The sequence below is a fragment of the Lepus europaeus genome, chromosome 5 (assembly GCF_033115175.1).
Source record: "Lepus europaeus isolate LE1 chromosome 5, mLepTim1.pri, whole genome shotgun sequence".
In the NCBI taxonomy this organism is placed as follows: Eukaryota; Metazoa; Chordata; class Mammalia; order Lagomorpha; family Leporidae; genus Lepus; species Lepus europaeus.
Genome location: NC_084831.1, coordinates 84,712,502 through 84,732,803, shown reverse-complemented (window position 1 = coordinate 84,732,803; position 20,302 = coordinate 84,712,502). Strand labels below are relative to the sequence as shown.

Below are 20,302 nucleotides of genomic sequence, written 5' to 3'. Positions count from 1 at the left end.
CATGCCCCTTAATGCAATATCTATTTGTTATGGTTGTGGCATGCAAGGTCCCTAGAAGACACAATGGAGAACCACAAGACATCTAAAACCTCGCCTCCCGCTGTCGACCTGTTGATGCCTTGGCTGTGCCATAAGATGCTTCAGAAGATCAGGCAACTCTCATGCTGTTCGCATCAAGTGCTTTTTTATTGATTAAAGTCCAAATGCCACTTGTTGTTTTTGTTTTTTTAGGGCTAGCTTCATTTCTTTCAGGTCTCAACCTTGTGCATCTTTACTAACAGGCAGCCAAACAGCAACGTTGATTTGAAGTGCTAGGAAGTCGGAGAGGTCGTGCGGTATGAGTGAGGCTAATCAGAGGCCGTGAGGGACCATTCCCGGGAGTGTGAGGACACAGAGCCCAGCCGCTCGTCACCTCTGGGGTCTGTGCTCGGGCTCCTCCCTGCGACTTCCCTCTCCTGCCACCCTTGAACAAACCGACCAAGAAGCACTGTGTTATTTCTGGGCTCTCTGATTTGTCTAGCGCCCAGCTCTCTGCTTTAAGAATGTCTGGATCAGGCCGGGAAGATGATTAAGTTCTCACCACAAGGGAATTGTGAACTAAATGTATCAGGTTCACAGCTAAGATCAATAGCTTTCTTTCTTGCTTTTTTTTTTTTTTTTTTTTTTTTTGGCAAAGGAAGTTCCTTTTGGCAGAGTTTTTTTTTTTTTTTTTTAAGATTTTATGGCAGAGGTTATTAACATTCAAAATTCAACATAAAATACAGAGTTTTCAGGTCTTTTCTACTGGGCAAATCAGCTGTAACCTATAGTGCGTTTGCCTCATGAAGAGGTGACTCTTATTTCTTTTTCTTTTTTGACAGGCAGAGTGGACAGTGAGAAAGAGAGACAGAGAGAAAGGTCTTCCTTTTCCATTGGTTCACCCCTCAATGGTCACTGCAGCCGGTGCTGCGGCGATCCAAAGCCAGGAGCCAGGTGCTTCTCCTGGTCTCCCATGCGGGTGCAGGGCCCAAGCACTTGGGCCATCTTCCTCTGCACTCCCAGGCCACAGCAGAGAGCTGGACTGGAAGAGGAGCAACCGGGACAGAATCCGGCGCCCTGACCAGGACTAGAACTCGGAGTGCTGGCGCCGCAAGGCGGAGGAGGATTAGCCTATTGAGCCGCAGCGCCGGCCAAGGTAGCTGTTGTTTCTGAAGATACACTGAGCAATGTTGGAAGGTCTTGAAAAGGTCAGGTAAGGAAGCAAGTGTTTAAAAAACCAAGACTCCACAGTGATTTCCCCAACACACACCCAAAGCATGTCTACATTATTTTCAAGGGTTTCCACTACAAATACATCAACACAGGCAAGCAGAAGCAGCCCAAAAATTCTATCACAATTTCATACATCAGGACTCTTGGGATTACCTTTTAATTTCACTTTTCCATGAACTTTTTGAAACCCTTATTTATTTTGGTTTTCTCCCAATTCTTTCTTTTTTTCTGTGAGCTTATAAAACATTTTTTTTTTTTTTTGACAGGCAGAGTGGACAGTGAGAGAGACAGAGAGAAAGGTCTTCCTTTTGCCGTTGGTTCACCCTCCAATGGCCGCCGCGGCCAGCGCACCGCGCTGATCCGATGGCAGGAGCCAGGTGCTTCTCCTGGTCTCCCATGGGGTGCAGGGCCCAAGCACTTGGGCCATCCTCCACTGCACTCCCGGGCCATAGCAGAGAGCTGGCCTGGAAGAGGGGCAACCGGGACAGAATCTGGTGCCCCGACCGGGACTAGAACTCGGTGTGCTGGCTCCACAAGGCGGAGGATTAGCCTAGTGAGCCGCGGCGCTGGCCTATAAAACATTTTAAACATTTCCCTCCCAGGTAAAGCCGCCACCTGCAGTGCTGGCATCCCATATGGATGCCGTTTCTAGTCCCAGTTGCTCCACTTATGATCCAGCTCTCTGCCATGGCTTGGGAAAACAGCAGAAGATGGCCCAAGTCTTTGGGCCCCTGCACCCACGTGGTAGACCCTGAAGAAGCTTCTGGCTCCTGGCTTCGGATCAACACCACTTTGGCCGTTGTGGTCATTTGAGGAGTGAACCAGTGGATGGAAGACCTCTCTCTCTGCCTCTGCCTCTCTGTAACTCTGCCTTTCAAATAAATAAATATTAAAAAGACATTTTCCTCCCAAAGTGCAGCTCCACAAGTACCTTTCCTTAACGGGGTCTCGGTCTGTTTCGCTTATTGATAAAGGTAACTCCCACTATAATTAATGTGGAAGCCCAGGCATTGAAGCCTTGAAGAACAAATTTGGGATCATTTAAGGAAACTCTCTAAGAAATGGGCTGCTACTAGCCTATACTGAGTAAGAGTTTGAACCACGATTGTCAGGAAATACAAACCAACCCTGAAACTTTTTCCCCCTGGGTTATCAGAGTTTGAGACAATTGATGACATTACATCGGTCGTTCATTTTAGATTCGTGGAGCCCACAAAAATCAATAGTTTTCCATTATCAGGTCCAGCTGGGTCACTAGTCTGTCAATGAGCTGTTACAATTGCGGTACAGGGGTGAGCCTGACCAGTCAATTGCTGCTGACAAGAGGAAAACATGCTGACAGCCACGGGAACAAGTCAGAACACAGATTTGCACTTCAGTTTGCCATCCAAAGAGACTCAGAGCAAGGCCATTTTCAAGACCCAGGGCACACTCCCTGGGAGGCCTGAGGGGGTGGCAGGGCTACCATCCCCTGGTTTTACAGCACAAGTGCGAAGGGCTTGTCCTGGCTCCAGCCAACCATCTCCTGTAGAGACTCTGTGTAGTCACTGTCTTTGTTAGTAGGAGGGTTTGTGCCAACCAGAATTGTCCCTAACTTCATCACATTGTACCCAGAGCAAGATTGAGAGGAACACTACTTTTACTACTAATGGCCATTGGAGGATATGAAAACTTAAAGAGGAAGAAAATAGGCCAAAGACACCAGATCTGACCGAACATGACGAGACGTGTTGCAGATAAGCGCTGAAGACTGAAGGTCCCCTGGTGTCCCTTCGTACACAGGCCATTCCCTCGCTGTCTCATTATAATATGACGTCATCTACTGCGATCTCAATTTGAGATATTTAACCAAACTAAGCATTTTGCCTCTGTGTCTCACCCACAGCCCTCTGTCTCGTGCAGTAGGCAGCTAAGGGAAATGCAGGTACAGAGTGGTGAGTCTGGACAAGTATCTAAGCTGCCCTGTGCAATAAAAATGGAGACATACCTGGCTTGCTTACTATGTCACAAGGTTGTCATGAGGTTCAAAATGCGATCAACTGAGAGTAAATTCTGTCCAAGTAAGGAACTCTGTGTGTGTATGTGTGTGTGTGTGTGTGTGTTGCTCTCTGGAAATTCCCCTGGAAACAGCTAAAGGAAGCCCTACTCCAGAACAATTCATTTGTCGTCAAGACTGAATGTTGTCCTTTAGGAGCTGCATATGTAAGTAATCTCTAAAGGCCATCATGGGTGGAAGCCAGACTTCAGAGAACAGCTCAGAAGTCTTCCTGCTTTTTCTGCCTTCTTCCTTCGCAGGGAAGAGGATTCTGCCACAGGAACAGCACCGGTATGCACCTCCTGGCTTCCTGCATGCGCCGGAGCTTCCAAAGCACCGTGGATCTGTGCAGTGTTCTGATCTCGTGCTGGTTTGATAGCAGACATCAAACTTAAGAGCTCAAAAATAAATATTTTGAATTTGTTTCAATATTATGATTTTTAATGTTCCACTTTTATTAGCATCTTTCAAGTTTTAAATTACAGCCCTCTCTACCTAACCCCCCTCCCCAGTGCCTCCAGTCTTACATTCCATCATCAAAGCTGGTAACCAAGTGTATTACTGGAAGCCAACTAGATAAGAGTTTTAATGTATATATATATATCACCAAAAAAGTCATTTTCTTTAAATGAGTAAAATAAAAAAAACAGTTTTAACAAGAGCAAATTTGCTAGTAATTAGATGAACCAGCCTTATGTCTTCCAGCACTTGGAAGCATGAAATTCATCAGAACTCTCATAGCATTAATTAAAAAGAATTCATGTTTTGTTAATAAAATGCTTCATGTTTTAGCTCCTTTATTCCTCCACCAAATGTGATTATGTGGGGGCTGAAGGGAATTCAGGTTAATATGTTGACACACTTAACAATGCAGGGTCATGTTGCACAATACGCTTCACTGGTTTGGTTCAGTACACCCCCTGACAGGGCCTAATCATCCCCTGCCCTAAAGGCAGAGGCAAAGAGAGGATTTTAATTACTGCTCTGTATGCAAGTTTGCCAGCATTAAATTGAGACATAATTAGGCCTCTGAATTTTAATAATTGTCCTAGCTAATTGGGCAGACAAGTACGTTATGCAGCATGCCGTGATTAGATAATTAGTATTTCCAAATGACAAAATTGGGCTCTTGATTACAAATTCTACATGAAGGGAGAAAAAGGTAGCAAGCAGATCTTTACAAGTCTATTAAGGGAGAGTTTAGCGATGTTGGTAATTTAAAGTCCATTAGGAAGCAACATTTTATTCCCAGAGCTGGTGTCTGGGACAAGGGCCCCTGGCCCGCTCAGCTCCCACTTCAGGCCCTCCCCAGGGTGCTCTGCTTTCTCTGGGGTCTGCAGTGTCCATCCTCTACACCCGGCCTCCAGCTTAGCAGCCACAGCTGATCCTCGGTAAAGTCTATTTGGCTACATGGCAGGTGTTAATTCTGAAAAACAAAGCATAGGCTATAGGAAGGGTAGACCACGGCTCAAGTAATTACCCAGGTTGAGGGCATAAGTAACCGTTCGGTTTTCTCTTGCAATCAGCTGTTCCTTCTTCTCCCAGAATTTACCTCTCTCCTTGTGTCATGAGCTCCATTAAAATTTCCTTGGTGGAAAAATCTTAAAGTCAGAAAATGTTGAGGTATTATTGGGGTGAAGATGTGGGCAATGGAGACTGACCCTGACTGGGGATCTCCATTTACTAGGGGTGTGACCTTGGGTAAATTACTTAATCTCTCCAAGTCTCAGTTTTCTCATTGACAAAATGAAGGAACTCCCCATTAATATTGTTGAGGGGATTAAATAAGATAATGCATAATTTATTTATTTATTAAAAGATGTATTTATTTATTTGAAAGGTAGAGTTACAGAGAGAGAGTCTTCCATCTGCTGGTTCACTCTCCAGATGGCCACAATGTCTGGAGCTGGGCTGATCCAAAGCCAGGATCCAGGAGTTTCTTCTGCATCTCCCATGTGGGTGCAGGGGCCCAAGCACTTGGGCCATCTTCTACTGCTTTCCCAGGTCACAGCAGAGAGCTGGGTCAGAAGTGGAGCAGCTGGGACTAGAACCGGCAGCCATATGGGATGCCGACACTGCAGGCGGTGGCTTAACCTGCTATGCCACAGTGCAGTCCCGATAATGCATAATTTAAAGCACAGTGCTGGACATGTAATAAGTACTCAAAATATTAGCTATTAATGCAAGTTCATAACATTGGAAGGTTCAGGATAAAGGTGCTAGGTCTGGCTCTTTGCTATTCTAACCAATTTAAGCAAGCATTCCTAGTCCTATTGCTCTCTGAGAGAGGAGACCCCATTTATGCTGGCATGGTCCAGTTGCCCTACCAGATTTCCTTCCTGTTCTTCAAGAGCTGTCATTGCAGACAAGCCCTGCCATGCAGAAGTAGGGGCAGTTAACCTAAGGAAAATGTGTATAATCTGCATTTTACCCTCATACCTGTGACTCACTCTGGACAAATGCCACTGCATTTCCACAGAGGCATACTTCTAGCTGCCGAACTTCTCTCACAATCAGTAATCAGCAGGCTGGGCTCGAGAGCTATGTTTGTTTGGATGAAAGGAATATTAATTGGATGCAAGTAAGAACCCTTCAAAAACTCAAGGATGACTCCCTGGTAAACTTCTGTTAGGGAAAGCCCCAAAGCTGTAGATGTGCATTCCTGACCACTGAGGGTAGTACTATAAGCCTGGTCCAGTTAAAGCCGTGTGCCAGACTAAGTGAGCATTTCCTTTGATTTTCTGAGAACTCTACGCATGATAGAAGAGTTCTGGTGGAGACCCCAGTTCGAATGCCCAGTTCGCTGGAGAACACCTTGCATCATCCTGATGTAATCTTACAGAGTACCACTTAAGTAGTAGAGAGAGAGGAGGGCAATCCCTGGAGACCCGAGGAGGAAGAGAGACGAGGTTAAGCGCGGAAAGCGAACGTTCTGTTAGAAGCTTATAGGCAAAGGGTAAGATCCTGTTCTCCAAAGTGAGAGGGAAGGCAGTGCGAGCGGTTCTCACTCCTGGTCTGCTTTTACACAATAGGAAACCGGTCCTGGGGGGAGAGGGTGGGGGTGGGCTGTAGTTCACAGGGGCGCCGCACCAGGGGTCCCTCGCGGGCAAGGGTGCGTGTGCACAGCGCCAGCCCTCAGGGGCTCCGCGGTTGCCAGCAGGAAAGGAGGGGGTAACTGTCAGGAGGCTCCCCCCTCCCCGCCACACAATGCCGGAGCTGCTCTGCCTTTCTTTTTTGAAGAAGTGCGTTGATGACTGATCGCTCAACACCTTGTTGGTTCTGATTGCAGAAAACACACCTTATAAATATATGATAACCATCCTGTAATAGAGAGTGTGACAATTTACTTCACAGTGCGTTTCGGGCTGCTAATTGATCGTTTCAGTCCAGGGACGATTTGGAATAAATTATAGCTATCAAAAGGATATCACAGCTCATTTTGGTGGAATGGTTTCCACGTCGCCCCGCGTTCGTCTCCCGGAGTGAGCGGATGGCACCCGCCGGCCGAGGGGAGAGGGAACGGCGGGCAGAGGACAGGAGGGGGCGGGGCCGGGGCCGGGGCGGGGTCATGGGCGGGGCGGGCGGGCCCGGGGCGGGGCCGAGGGCGGGGCCGGCCTGAAGGAGCGAGGCGAGGCGGGGCGGGGCCGGGGCCCGCGGGGCGGAATGGGCGTCGCGCGTGGCGGCTGCAGGTCCGCTGCCGGGCGGTAGAGGCCTCCCTCCCGAGGAGGCGGCGCCAAGGTGCGGGTGCTGCCGGGTGGGGCTGCGCTCCCCAGCGAGGTCCCCGCGCGGTCGGGCCCGGCGCACCCTCTGTGGTCCCCCTGCAGGCGGCAGCGCCCGGTCGTTGCAGGTGAGAGTCTCTCTCGGGTAGAGGGGCCCCGCTTCGGGGCGGGGGTGCTCGCCTCCCGCTCGGGGCTTCTCGTCAGCCGGGCTCGGCGGCGGGGCCAGGCGGGGACCCCGGCCGCTGCGCCCTGCGCCCCCCGGGAGCTGGGGGGACTGAGAGCGCGGAGGCCGCACGGGGCCCTCCGGGGTTCTGTGTGCGGCTAGCCTGAGGGGGGACCTGAGGGGACCTGAGGGGAGACGCGGCCTGGGAAGGAGCCGCGCCCACCGCGAGACCCCCGAGGAGGGCGTGCGGGGCGCGGGGCCGCGGAGCGCGGCGAGCGAGGCCGCAGCGCAGCCCGGAGCGCCTCGCCAAGGCCAGGCCCTTCGCCGGGTCCAGCCCTGGCCCATCCCATGGACGGCCGCGCCCTGCGACCCCGCGCCTCGATCGCCCTTTCCAGCAAGCGGGAGAAGGGCGACCCACAGACAGGCCTGTCGGCCACGGGAGTCCAGGTCGCCAACCACTCGGTTCCTGCGCCCCCCTGACGCCCGGGTCCAGGCTAGCCTTCCTCCGGCACGGGAGCCGTCGTGTCCGTGTCGGGCCGGCGTGTTTCTCCGCGCGCGAGGTCGACAGCCGTCACGGACCCGAGCTGTTAACCAGTGTGATGTCACTGCGAGGACGGATGGTACAGAACCCCGTCCTCGACCCGCTCTGGGACCGGGAAGCCTCGCGGCTTCGTTCACACACTGGAGTAGTTGGTGTTGGGTTGCCATCTTTCACAATGCTGAACGAGGTAGCTGTGGTTCATCATCTTGTCGCCGTGTATCATTGTACTCGCTAAGTCTCCGTGGGCAGATGAAGGGTTTTTGTCTTATTCCTGTTTTATGTCAACTGAGGAACAGAGACTAGTGACCCGGCAAACAGTTCCCAGGAAGTCAGTGAGAGACCTGTTTATGAAACCAACCATTTTCTAGAAGTAGAATAACTGGAAAAGTCAAATCCAGATCTAAGCAAACACTTTTTGAGTTGGAAACTGTCTTTACACGGACCAAATCCCATGGGGGTCCACAGTGTGGGAGTTGATTTTACAATGAACTCCAAATGGTTTTCTTTTCCTCCACCCACCCATTTAATAAATATTTATTCATTACCTATTACAGGTCCTCCACTTCACTTTGCCATTGAACATGATCCCTATAGGCATTTAATAAATAATTAATGAAATGTAACTAAAGTGTGTTTGTTTCCACCTGGCTCCAAGAACCTCAAGGAATATTATTAGGAAAGAGTTAAAGACTGTAGGTTTTCACTTTTAGAAATGGACAGTTGTGTTAACTACTCTTAAGTAGTAAGTCAATGGAAGAAAATTAATCAGGACTCACAAAGTTTTCTCCAGCTTATGCCTTATTTATTGTGTCGTGATTTTGTGGTTTTTTTCCTCCTTAAAACTTTTAAAATAAGCTTCAAGGGATAACTATGATGGAAGAGGCTTACTATATTTTTTTGATTATTCTAGAATGTGAACTTTTCCTTAAAAAGTCTTGCTTCTTATGTGATGTGATGGACTGAGAGAGTGAAAGCACTGTATTTTCAGCTAAAACCAAAGCCACTGCCTTTTTCTTTTTTAATTCCAACCTGAAATAAGATTTGCTTACAATTAAGTAAGCAAAAAATATTTCAAGTAGTTGTACACTTGCTTGGTTACAATTAATTGGTTTAACCAAAATAGAAAAACATACCCAACATGTTTGTCCCTATTATTTCTAGTGCTAATTTTTCTTGGGTAATGCTTGACATCATTCATTCAGAAGTGCCTAGATCCTTGAGTGCCAAAACATTCTGTGTGAAATCTGCAAGCTGCACCTAAAGAATGTAAAGTTTTAGGAAGCACGTAAGAGAAGCCAAGATGTTACAAATACATTTATCCCTACCACTGTATTGGTTGGTTGCTTCTAGATTTTTTGATAATTCACAACTTGGGTATGATTTAAGTAGCTGTTAAGTTCTAGAATAATGGATCAGGTGGGGAAAAGTCAAGCTATCAAGCCTAAAACTGGGATTGTTCTATGTAGTTCCAAAGAATTGTGTTCCTCCTTCCTTGAAATATTAAAGAATCGTGTTGAACTAAGAATACAAACTTAACTTTTTTTTTTTTTAGTGAGCAGGGCATTCCCCCATTACTAGAAATCTCAGCAGCCTCAGACTGTAGGTGAGGTCTAACCTGTGAACCAAAATGCTGGTTATTTTAGTGAGTGAATATAGACCCCACAATATATATGTAGTGGCACTTTGCACTGTTTTAAGTTAGTAATATGTTACTTACTATATAAGATACAGAAATGTAAAACTCCTAACCCAGTGCACGTAAATGCTTACTATGATATTTAAGACTAGAATATGTGAAAGACACGAGAAAGACACTAAAGCAAAAGAGAAAGAAAGGGGAAGGGGAAGGGGAAGGTGGGTAGGTCTTGGGGTTTTTGAATTGTGTTTGAATTCATTTGAGGGAAGACTTTACAATTGCTTTCCAAAAACCAGCAGCAAACAATTTAACATTTCAAGCAATAATTAAAATTCAACTCCAACTGGGACTTATGGTGAACCAAAAAAAGCTGAACGAATGTAATTTGCTGACTAGGCATTTTTCTAAGAGTTCAGATCTAATGCCTATAGTGTTTTATAGAGGGCCATAGAATCATTAGTGATTAGTAGGAATCCAGACCACAATGCTCAGGAGAGATCAAGGCCAGTAGACAGAGATGAAAGAGCTTTCCTGCTTAATCTAAAACTTGCAAATGCTGAAGCCCTTACATGGGGAAGGTCAGCTAGCAGACAAAGAAATGGGGCAACAGCCTAAAGCAACAAGTACATCCCCCCACCTTGTGCCCTGAGTTAGATGTGATATGGAGATTAAGTTTGAGCTGAGACAAAAGGAATGTCCTTATTCTGTCACTTGTCTGGTCTGGAACTTTTGGTCCTTCTGCTTTTAGGGAATTTGGTTACTACCAGGGTTATATACCTAGCTAAGAAGTCAGTGAACAAAGTGGACAGGCTCAGTTCTAGATCTTTACTGGGGAAAGAACTTGAACTGTTTGCCCGTTAAGTAGACAACACAACTCCTAAAATTTATGTTGGGAATACAAAGGAATACCAGGTGCCCAGCAAACCCTCCATAAGTAATGATAATTAAAGAAAAACAAGTGACAGTGATTTTAGTTTTCCTTTTGAGATGGCCTATCATGCCTGCCCATCTTCTATGGGTTTAAAAGTCACCCACATATTTTTAAATATGGATTTAAATATTAAGTTTTGTATGTAGTGTTTAGAACTTCAGGAATCAGGTAGGCCTAGGTTGTTGTAATAGAAGTCTGGTGGCTATAGCTGGAAACACATCTCTTTCAGAAAGAAAGGTTCTAGCTGTAGAGTTATAAAATTCAAATTTGGATCTAGAATATAGAACAGATGGGGAATTGCCCTGAGGCTTGGGAAGCAGCATGTGGTTATGAGTCCTGGACTAGGAGTGGGGACTAGGCTTGCACATACAGTTGTGTTACCTGAGGCCTAGCTGCGTTTTCCTCACAGGTGAAATACACACAATGGTAGGACACACTAGGGGTACTTCACAGGGGAGTTTGAGCCTCATCTGAGGTGGAAGGATTTGTTTTATTCAGCGCTATGAGTCTGCAGGATTTTGTGTACTGTAATCTGGGTATTATAGATGAAGGTAAGGGTCATAGCCTTGAGCTGTCCAGATATTTGAAACAAAATATAAATGAAAATGGAAACCTACCCCTGGAAATTTGGGAGAATGGACTAATTTTAGCATGGATGCTAGAGGCAAACGGATAATACAGTATGGTCAGCATTCCTCCTCTCTCAGGTTGATTAGAGGTACTCTGGCACCACTGCAGGAGAATTTTTTTTTTTTTTTGACACTCCCTGAATACTTGTTGCCTGTAAAGGAACTTAATAGCTCCATTAATACAGTCAAGCCCAGATCTGCAGCCTTGGTGCTGGGAGGGACAGTCTCCTTGTTAAGAAAATTGGCTAGCTTTCTGGTCCTTGATTCTTAGATTCACAAAGTTTCTTGTTTTCTTAAAGATTTCATTAACCACCATTGCCACTATGTTCATGTCTTAGAGAATAAGAAACTGGCTTGAGTTCCACATATGGGCTTCATTTGTTAGCTGTGCATGTTTTGCGTTTGTGTGTCCAATTGTTATTCTCCCCGGAGCAGCAGCTCATTTCTTCTAAACAGACAGCAAGAACCCCACCCCCCCAAAGCCATTTTTAAAAATTAACATTTGTATCTTTCATTTTCTCCTATCTGTGTGCATTTCAAAGGTGCAGAGGATGCAGGGGTGAGCAGCTTGCCTGTCTACCTCACAGAAACACCAGTACAGATGCAGACAGCATCACTGACTGCCCCAGCATGGGCATGGCTCCAAGACGGGAGGGCAAAGTGAAATATCCTGAGGTGGGTAAAACTTCATCCTTCCTTCCAGTGAGTTTCAGGGCCTCACCTGCCGAAGTGTAAAAGCAATGCCCCTTCCCGTCTCCAGTGTCACGCTGAGAGGGGTGTTTTCTGGAGATCTGTTGTGTATGCTCCATATAGTGGCACCGTAAATTCATGTCGTGTAAGGCAGGGTGTGTTGAGCCAGTGCAATGCAAAGGCTAAGGAGAAGGAACAGACAGTATGGGTTTGAATAGCACATCTTCAAGTCACTGGCTGAGTGGCTTGGCCAAACCTCTTAATCTTTCTGAGCCTTAACTTCTTTACCTGCAAAATGGCAACAATAACAGTATCTTCTAAGGATTATTGTGCATGAGATGAGTGCTTAGCAAATGAGAGCTATATTCCTAGGCTCTAGAGAGTGAGGATGGGATATGAAGAAATCTGAGGCAAATTCCCATCTTCAAGGAGCTTAGAGTCTAGTTGCAAGGGACTGAATGGAAAGCTGATTGGCCGTACAGGAAGAAGATGGGAGTGCGAGCTAGGTGCTGCAGATAATGAAGACGTCAGCAGTCTGCCAGAGACTAAGATGGTGGTGAAAGGTGGTCATTTCCCTCTGCATTTGTAGGCTAGATGGGCTTCAGATAGGTAAAGTGGAATCCCAGGTGGCAAGGGGAGGGAGAGATCAGGACACGCAATATAGCAGGGTGGGAGTATGCCAGAATGGAAGTATACCAGCTTTTGAGCTGCAGAGATAAGCATACTTATCCTAGTTCTGCTGTGAGATCTTGGTTGGACAAGATAAATCTTGGTTGAAGATTTATTTATTTGAAAGGCAGTGCGGCAGAGAGAGAGACAGAGACAGAGATCTTTCATCCAGTGGTTCACTCCCTAAATGCCTGCAACAGCCAGAACTGAGCCAGGCCGAAGCCAGGAGCCTGGAACTCCATCTGGGTTTCCCATATGGGTGGCAGGGACCCAAGGCCTTGGGCCGTCATCTGTTGCCTGCCTAGACACATCAGCAGGAAGCTGGATGGGAAGCAAAGGAGCCAGGACTTGAGCTGGCTCTGATACAGAATGCCGGCCTCTCAAGCAGAGTGTAACCCACTGTACCACAACACCTGCCCCAGAACTTTAATTTCTTAAGCCTCAGTCCCTACACCTTAAAATGGGTGTAAACACATCTCATTAAATTGAAAGGATTAAATGAAATAATGTTTGTAATGCCTAACATGGTGGCTGCCAACCTCAATCAAACAAAGGTAATCATGCTGTTCTCAGGGGGATGATGAGAGCGCTGTCTGGCCTTCTGTAGGCAAGTAGTGGAAACAAACCAGGAAAGGCCAATCAGCACCTCTCCTGTAGAGGGGAGGAAGATGGAGGTCAGTTTAAGGAGCTGTTCTTGTTTGAAGCAATCCAAGCTGTCCTGGCTTTGAGTAGAGTGACAGCGTAGGAAAGTTCATCCCAAGGCAGCTGATGGCTGAGCTGGAGGAAGAATCCCACTGGCGTATGTGCAGGGTGATCAGAGTGTGGATTAGGATAGTGACAGGGTTACCAGACCTGGTCTCTCCACTTGTAGGCCTCAGCTGTGTGGAGTAAGGGGGAGTTTTTGTTCTGTTTATAGGCTCCTGATATTTAGTGTCAGTTGTCTAGAATAAAACTAGGATAGATCCACAGCTTTGGCAAATTGAGCTCACTTAGTATCTGGGGACTGTAAAAGGTGAGAAGTGACTTTGATGCTAAATAAGTCCTAGTACTGCTTCAACTTATAAAATAGCCTTGTTTATAAAGCCCCTCTTCCCCTTTTCTGTTGTTGGCGCAGACTCAATGTGTGTCTTCCGCTGGTTTTCAGGAAGATCATTTATAGGGGCACAAAGCGTGAGGTTAGGATTGTAATATCAAGAGACATAGTGGTGACTGGGGAGGAAGTAGCCAGCAGAATGGTGATTTGGGTGGTTTCTAGACAATGTGATTCGGATGAGAAAATTCTGTTCCCTCCCCTGGCTTTGGAAGCCATTTAATTAAAACAAACCTAGGAAATGGTTTGGGGTCCTAGGGAATTCATTTATATTGTCTCACATTGTCTCTTCACCTTTTTTTCTGTCTGCAGTAGTTTTGTAGCGGGAGAGTACCTGGTGGGTAATTGTGTTACTAAAGAACATCACGCAGATTATTTGGCCACCAGTTTAACAACATTAGGAAATCCTAACTACGGTAGGCTGTAAACACTAACGGGGAGAGGATAACTGCTCTACCACTGAGTTCTTGAACTCTGCTCTTCTCTCATTTGGCTGCAAGGGCCATGTCGTGTTAATAGCTTGCTTCCCTCCGAGGAAGGACACACATGAAAGGGGAGCAGAACAGAGATAAGTAACAAAGGAAAAGGTAGGCTCTCTGAGGTTAGAGGCAAAGCAAACTGGCTTAGTCCTATTACTTCTGAGCCGGTCAAGGAGTGTATTTCACTGCTCACCTCCTGCATTTATTTGAACTGGGTGCTGGAGTGGGGGAGGAAAGAAAGCTCTAGGCTGATTAAGATGCAAACATGGAGATTCTATCTGGCCCCTGACACTCCCCAGTTCACTGCAGCCTGGCAGCAGAAGTCTGCATCCAGGGAAGGGAGGGGAGAAAGCAGAAAGACATCCCCCCCCCCCACCTTGTAATGAAAGGTTTTATGAAACAGAGGGGTTCTGGATTTCTGGCATCCAGGCCACCAGGCCACCATCTCAAATCACTCAAAATAGTCCCTGGCTGAAACTCTGCCCAGGGAGCTCAGACCTGGGGTGGGTGGCATTGGGGAAAGGATCTTTAGGGAGCTGCTGGCATGAATTCTGCTGAAGGGGCATCTTCAGAGACCAGGTGCCCACTCCCCCAGGGGTGGTGGGTGTGGGGGGGCCTCCACGCAGATTTTGTTTTAGCCCTGCCCTTCCTCCCAGCTCTGCCTTCTGCTCTTGCCGTGGGACCTCTCTTTCTCTCTCCCCACTTTTTTCAATTAAATGAACTAATTACCAGGCGTTTAACTTTTTGCCAGACTCTTTCATTATGCCCAGAGTTGTTGCTGAGCGGCAAAGGGAAGTAATAACATTCGCAGTGAGGGGCAAATCCTGTTAATGAACAAATTAAAGTTCAAACAGTGATTCAAGTTCACAACCTCTCTGCGGCTCTTCTCTTTAATAAGAGTTATACATGTTACTTTCCTTGCTCTTTTCTCCCTTTTATTACTTTTCAGGCTTTTCATCAACACTGCCGGAGCATAGTTGAGGCTCCCAGCCCTTCAGGCCTGACAAGGACTACAGCAGTTATAATCCCATCTTAATTTGGCAACTTTTGTAAAACACATAAAGGGCCCAGGGTCACCTTTGGTCACCAGGGCCCCGCATGACCCTGTCGCTTCCACCTCCTGCCAGGGCGGCATGGGCCTCTCTGGTCCGCATTCAAACCCATCTGGCAGTCAGATCTGATGACTTAACTTCCTGCCCGGGGCACTGCCATGCAGGATGGGGCTGCCAGTTTTCAAGTCTGTCAGTTCTCTCTCCAGAGGTTCTTTCTACCAGCTGCTCACAGCTGGCGTTGGGGGCAGGGGAGAAGGAAGGAGTGCCAGGGGAGGGAGGCACCTGTGAACTAAAAATTTGGGAACTTTTATGGGGAAAGAGGTTGGAGGTAGAAGGTTCCCTGACCCCTTCCCCACCCCAATGTTGCTCTACTCCCTGTGGGTACCTCAGGCTTCAGGCGCAGGAGGCCCACGCTTCCATAGCTCTAGTGGGAAGTCGCAGAGGGCCTATCTGCTTCTCTTTTCCTTCAAAACTTTGTTTTTGGACTGTGGATTGCGTGGGGGTCTTTTCCACCTCCATGCCTGGCTTCTCACCACCGTCCCCTGAGCGTGGCTAGATATAATCACCATGACAACTGCAATCTATGAGCATACACATAATAGAGATGAAATAGACAAAAGATTAGCATGCCATGAAAAGTACAATAAGTTTCTTATTTAGCATTTAGATAACTGTCTTTCCTTCGGAGCAAGCTTCAAAGTTGAAGCCAGTTTAGACCAAGAGGATTAATTCTTTCTCCCGCATGCTTCATTGAATCTCTCATTACCAAACTTTGTCTGTATTGATGTAAGATTTGATTGAAGATTAGAGCATTTAGCAAATCTTGCTTTTCTGCATGTATCAGGTCCTTTCAAGCACGGATCGCGGTGCCCAGTGGTCAATACCCTTACTTTTATCCAGTGTCTGCTTCATTTAAACTTAATCAACTCCATCAATGAACTGGAACAGGGAATCGTCCCTGCGGTAAGAATGTTGTGCTTTTGTGGGATAATTCTTTGCTCTTTCTCGATCCGTTGGCGTTAAACCTAAAATTGCACTATGATGAACTTTTTTCTTTTTTAATCAATATGATAATGACAATTGGGCCTGAACGCTCTGGTAGGACTTAGCGTAGGGCAGGAGCTGGCCCCCATTACCAAAACAACTTCTTGTCCTGCCATAGTCCAGCTCCTTTTGTGTGGCTTTAATACCTTTTCTTCCTTGACATTGAATATTGCTCAAGCTAGAAAATGATGCATCTTTGGAGGGGAGGCTCGTATGTCACAGCCAGAGTGAAGCAGACCGATTGGTTGTGTGAATTATCTGACTTGCTGCTGTGAGTTATTTGCACTGTTTCCCTACCTAGTCAACAAGTTCCTGAGGTATAGTAGAGATCAATCAAAACTGACAGCCCGCGTGTGAAGGCTTTACTGTGTAAATCTGGCGCACTCATCCTGGCCATGCCGGCCCTGGCATCTGTATATCATTTTTATACTGCTACCAGTAGAGCAATTTCAAAAGTATTTGCAAGGAAAATGCGTGTCCCCATCTGTTCCTGGAAGCATAAATGTGCCACCTTCAGAGGGTTTTCACTGGTAATCATATCTTTAATGATCAACAGACTAGTGATATATACCTTTCCATAAAATGGGGTTTTCTTCATTTTATGTGATTGGCCAGAATAAATAGCTTTTCCATATGTTAGGGAGATAAAATACAAGATTAGCAGAGGTCGTTTGTTGGATAGTAAACAAAAGAAACAATTCACTCCAAATAATCTCCGAAAACAAACCATGACAAAATTAAGTTACAGTAACAGAGCAAGTGAGGCCCCGCATCCGGAAACAGACCTTGGTCCTCCTTGAAAAGCAGCCGTTTAAGCGCACAAACTCAGAGTCTTCTGGGGACTGTGGTGGCTTAGTGTTGGGAGCCGGGGGAGGGGGGAGCAGGGCCGGGAGGGAGAGGCTGGCATCGTCCTTGTTTGCTCGGCGGTAAGGCTGTTTCCGTATTTCACCTGCTCTTCGGCGGCTTCCACGCCAGCGTCCCGGGGAAATTGGTGGGCGGTGTGTTGAGAAAGCGGAAAACGCCATCCTGTGAATCCCTCTGAGGCCCTTCCAGAAGACATGGTTTACTGACGTTACTGTAGAAGTAAAGGTCGGCTTCCTGTGCCGGAGGTCTCCCTTCTCACACAGAGAGGGGAGACGCCGGAGGACTTTGGGGGGCTGGCAGAGCCCCCAGTTGTGCGTAGGAGAATTCTGAAGCCTAGTGAAAAGGGTTTTGTGACTCAACAGAGGACCCCACCCCCGGCCCCCCAACCCTGGCACTGCCCTTAGTGATGTAATCCCACCTGAACAGTCCACAGTCCTTGACTAGAGGTCCCTCAGGCCCTGACCATTGCCCATCTTCCCGCACACCCATAGGTGTACTCTCCACACGCAGCGCCAAGAGCCCCACGCCCAGCCCCCTCAGGTGTGGACACTTTCAGTTCTGTTAAGCCGTCTTGGCAAGAAGTGGAAGCTTTTCCTTTGGGATCCCCGCCCCACAGGTTCTGAGGCAGCCAGTGCCTGCACAGAAGTCTCCAGTTCCTTTTTGTTTCCAGAGTTAGGAGAGAACCTCTCGTTCCAGGAAACAGGGCATGGCCGTCTGAACAATGCCTCCAGCCTTCATGCTGCCTGAGCTCCATGGACCTGATCCCTGCGAGTCAGGAACTGAGAATAAAGGGACTGCGTTCCTGTAAGCGTCGAGAGGAGAGCCAGAGCCAGTTAGGAGCTGATGGTTACTCTGCTTCTGGATTCTTCCCCCTTATAGATTGATATTAGCTTTTCCCCTTGGGATAATGGGGGACTTCTTTGCTCATCGAGAACACCTGCTGCTCTTCCAGGCGTTGGGAGTGTGGCAGGAACGTGTGGGTGTTCGTGTCAAAGTGGGAAGCCAGGTCTGCAGGCCTGTCCCAAGCAGAGTCTCCCTTAGAATACAAGTTAGGGCTAACTTAACTTCCTGGCCCCAGTGACGCTTGGAAACACCTGAGGGACAGTAAAAAAAAAAAAAAAAAAAAAGAAAAGAAAAGAAAAGAAAAAAGAAGGAAAGGAAAAAGGTCACTCAAGGCCCACAGCCAGAAAAAGATGGATAAGCCTCCGTGGAGTTGTTTTATTTTTTTAATTTCCCCTTAATTTAAGAAACATGATCTTATAGATTTGAGTTGCGCGTTGACAGCCATAGATATGTAAGTCTGGATTTATTGGGCGATCACACTTTGCCTGACCTCAAACCAGGCTTAGCGTAGGATTGCAGTTAAGACTAATAGAAAGGGAAGACACACTTCTTGTTTCCATGTCATGTGGTGAGTCAGCGCAAGTTTTCAGTGAATTTGCTTATTACCTTGAGGAAATTCTGGTGTATATTTTATATGACACATGATTTGTGTTCAACTTAAAAAAGTTTTCTGATTTCTGTGTATTTAAATTTGATATCCATTTTGTACTGGATTTCTGTTACGTGTTTCCATATGAAATCGAATTAAAAAAAAAAAAAAAAAACAGCTCATTGACTTTTGTGTGGTAGAGGTGGATCCATGGTGTTTCCTCACTCTTGAGCCCAGGAAGACAGGCTGTTACTCTACAGTTGGGACTGTCTCACGCTCCACTGTCCCTGTATGTCCTGCCTGGGTTAGGGTCTAACTCACAACCCTCTGCTAGCACCTGCAGAGCTTGCCTTTGTGGCTCTTGTTGGCTGGGGCTCTGAACCCAACAGTAGAATCAGCCAGCATCCAGGAAGCAACCCAGGCCACCCAGGTTTTCCAAAACCCAGATCCGAGTCATCTGCAGTAGAGCCTTGGCTGCTTCAGAATCAGACTCTGTACACATGCACATCCATCGCAGAGAAGGAAGTTTTGGCAATAGATTGAAAATTTGAAAACCATCATGTTCAGGGTGAAAATTACGCACTCCGATGATGCATGCTGTCTCTTCTCCACAGGCTCGTTGCCATCAAGCAGTCTCAATCAGTGCATGCCTACTTCTTTGAAGATGAACCTAATTTAATGTAAGCTTCTAAAAATCTGTAAGAATATAATTTATATCATATATATAATATGTATAATATAATAACCAGTCTCTGAAAACTCACTTCAGAAAAAAATCTTTAACTGAAATTCGAATTCAGATATTTGCAAACATGCACAGCTTAATAAAGTGTTCATTTGCAATACTGCCTTGTGATTGTAATGTGCCGAAGTATGCAGTCGTAGTGGTTTTCAGGTGCCCTCTAACAGGGATGAGAATTCTTTCCAACATTGCAAGTATGGTGTGTTGGAGAGAAATTCACTTTTTAAAAAAATGAGTTTAAATAAATGGATCCTTTGATAAAGGAAAATAAACCCAAGTAATGTTAAGGTAAAATGAACTTTTAAAAATTGATATCAATTAACAACCCTTAAGTTGACACCTGTACCTTAAAAATACCAGAGTGTTTAAAGTGAAAAGTTGGTGGTATTGAAGTTTATTTTTTGTAAACAAAATTGTAAACAGCGTAGTGGTAATAGTGTTGGTGACGCCAGGCTTTTATTGAGGATTCCCATATTGTTTCCAGGAGGAAATGGCAGCAAAGCAACTTGCTTAGCTAAAAGGGTGTCCAGACGACGTCATTTCCGTGAGGAATTTCTACAGTCACCCTGGCCTGTGAACACTGTGCGGGGACGTGTTTAGGTCAGAACAATATATTCGATGGAACGGTTTTCCTTCTGGGGGGGGGGGGGGTGGGAAGGACGCCGCCGTGGTGCTGTGCAGCCAGCGGAGGAGCGGGATTTCCAGCCCGCACCCTGCCAGCCCGTCCCTGGCCGTCTCGGAGCCAGTCGCCTCGGGAAGCGGGTTGCTGATCAGACCCCGGTGACCCCATTTCCAAAAGCTTGGGGTACTTCCTTCTGGGTTCCCTCCCCCACCACAACACCGACACCCAGAGGGTTCGACAGCGGCTTCGGGAAGCAGTGAGGGGCCGATCCCAGCCTCGGCCCTGGCGCGCTGCCGTGCGAAGCCGGGGCCTCCCGGGCACGTGACCCAGGACGGCGCAGGAGCCGGGAGGGACGCCGGGCCGAGCGCGGAGCAGCGCGGCTCGTCCGCCCGTCGGCCGGACGCTGGCCCGCAGCACGGAAGGTGGCGGCGGCCCGAGGACGCCCGGTGCGGGGCGCGGGTGGCTCGCCCGTCTGCGCCCGGGGGCCGGCTGGAGCGCTGGCGGGCCGCGAGCTGTCCCGCGCCGTGGTTAGCGCTAAGGCAGATTCGCGGGCAGGGGTGAAGTGGGGACTACGCCCTTCCTGCCCTCTCCTCCCTGCGCCCTTGTACGCCCCGCGACACCGCCCTGGGCGCGCGGGCACAGGTTCCGAGAGCCTCGGGCTTCGCCTCTCGGGGCCCAGGGAGGTCCTCGGCCTCGAGCAGCCGCGCCTCCGC

The 20,302-nt window shown here is 47.5% G+C and overlaps 1 long non-coding RNA gene across 2 annotated transcripts in view; it reads left to right on the top strand.

The window, feature by feature from the left end:
* The first annotated feature begins 7,054 nt into the window (after positions 1-7,054).
* Positions 7,055-20,302, top strand: part of LOC133760843 (uncharacterized) — a 19,840-nt gene continuing 6,592 nt past the window's right edge. The window contains exons 1-5 of one of the 2 annotated variants that reach the window (XR_009866007.1): positions 7,055-7,133; positions 11,448-11,580; positions 15,730-15,848; positions 18,840-18,905; positions 19,452-19,567. This is a non-coding gene — a long non-coding RNA (uncharacterized LOC133760843). The remainder of the gene's footprint in view (positions 7,134-11,447; positions 11,581-15,729; positions 15,849-18,839; positions 18,906-19,451; positions 19,568-20,302) is intronic. The other variant, XR_009866008.1, reaches the window with a different exon arrangement.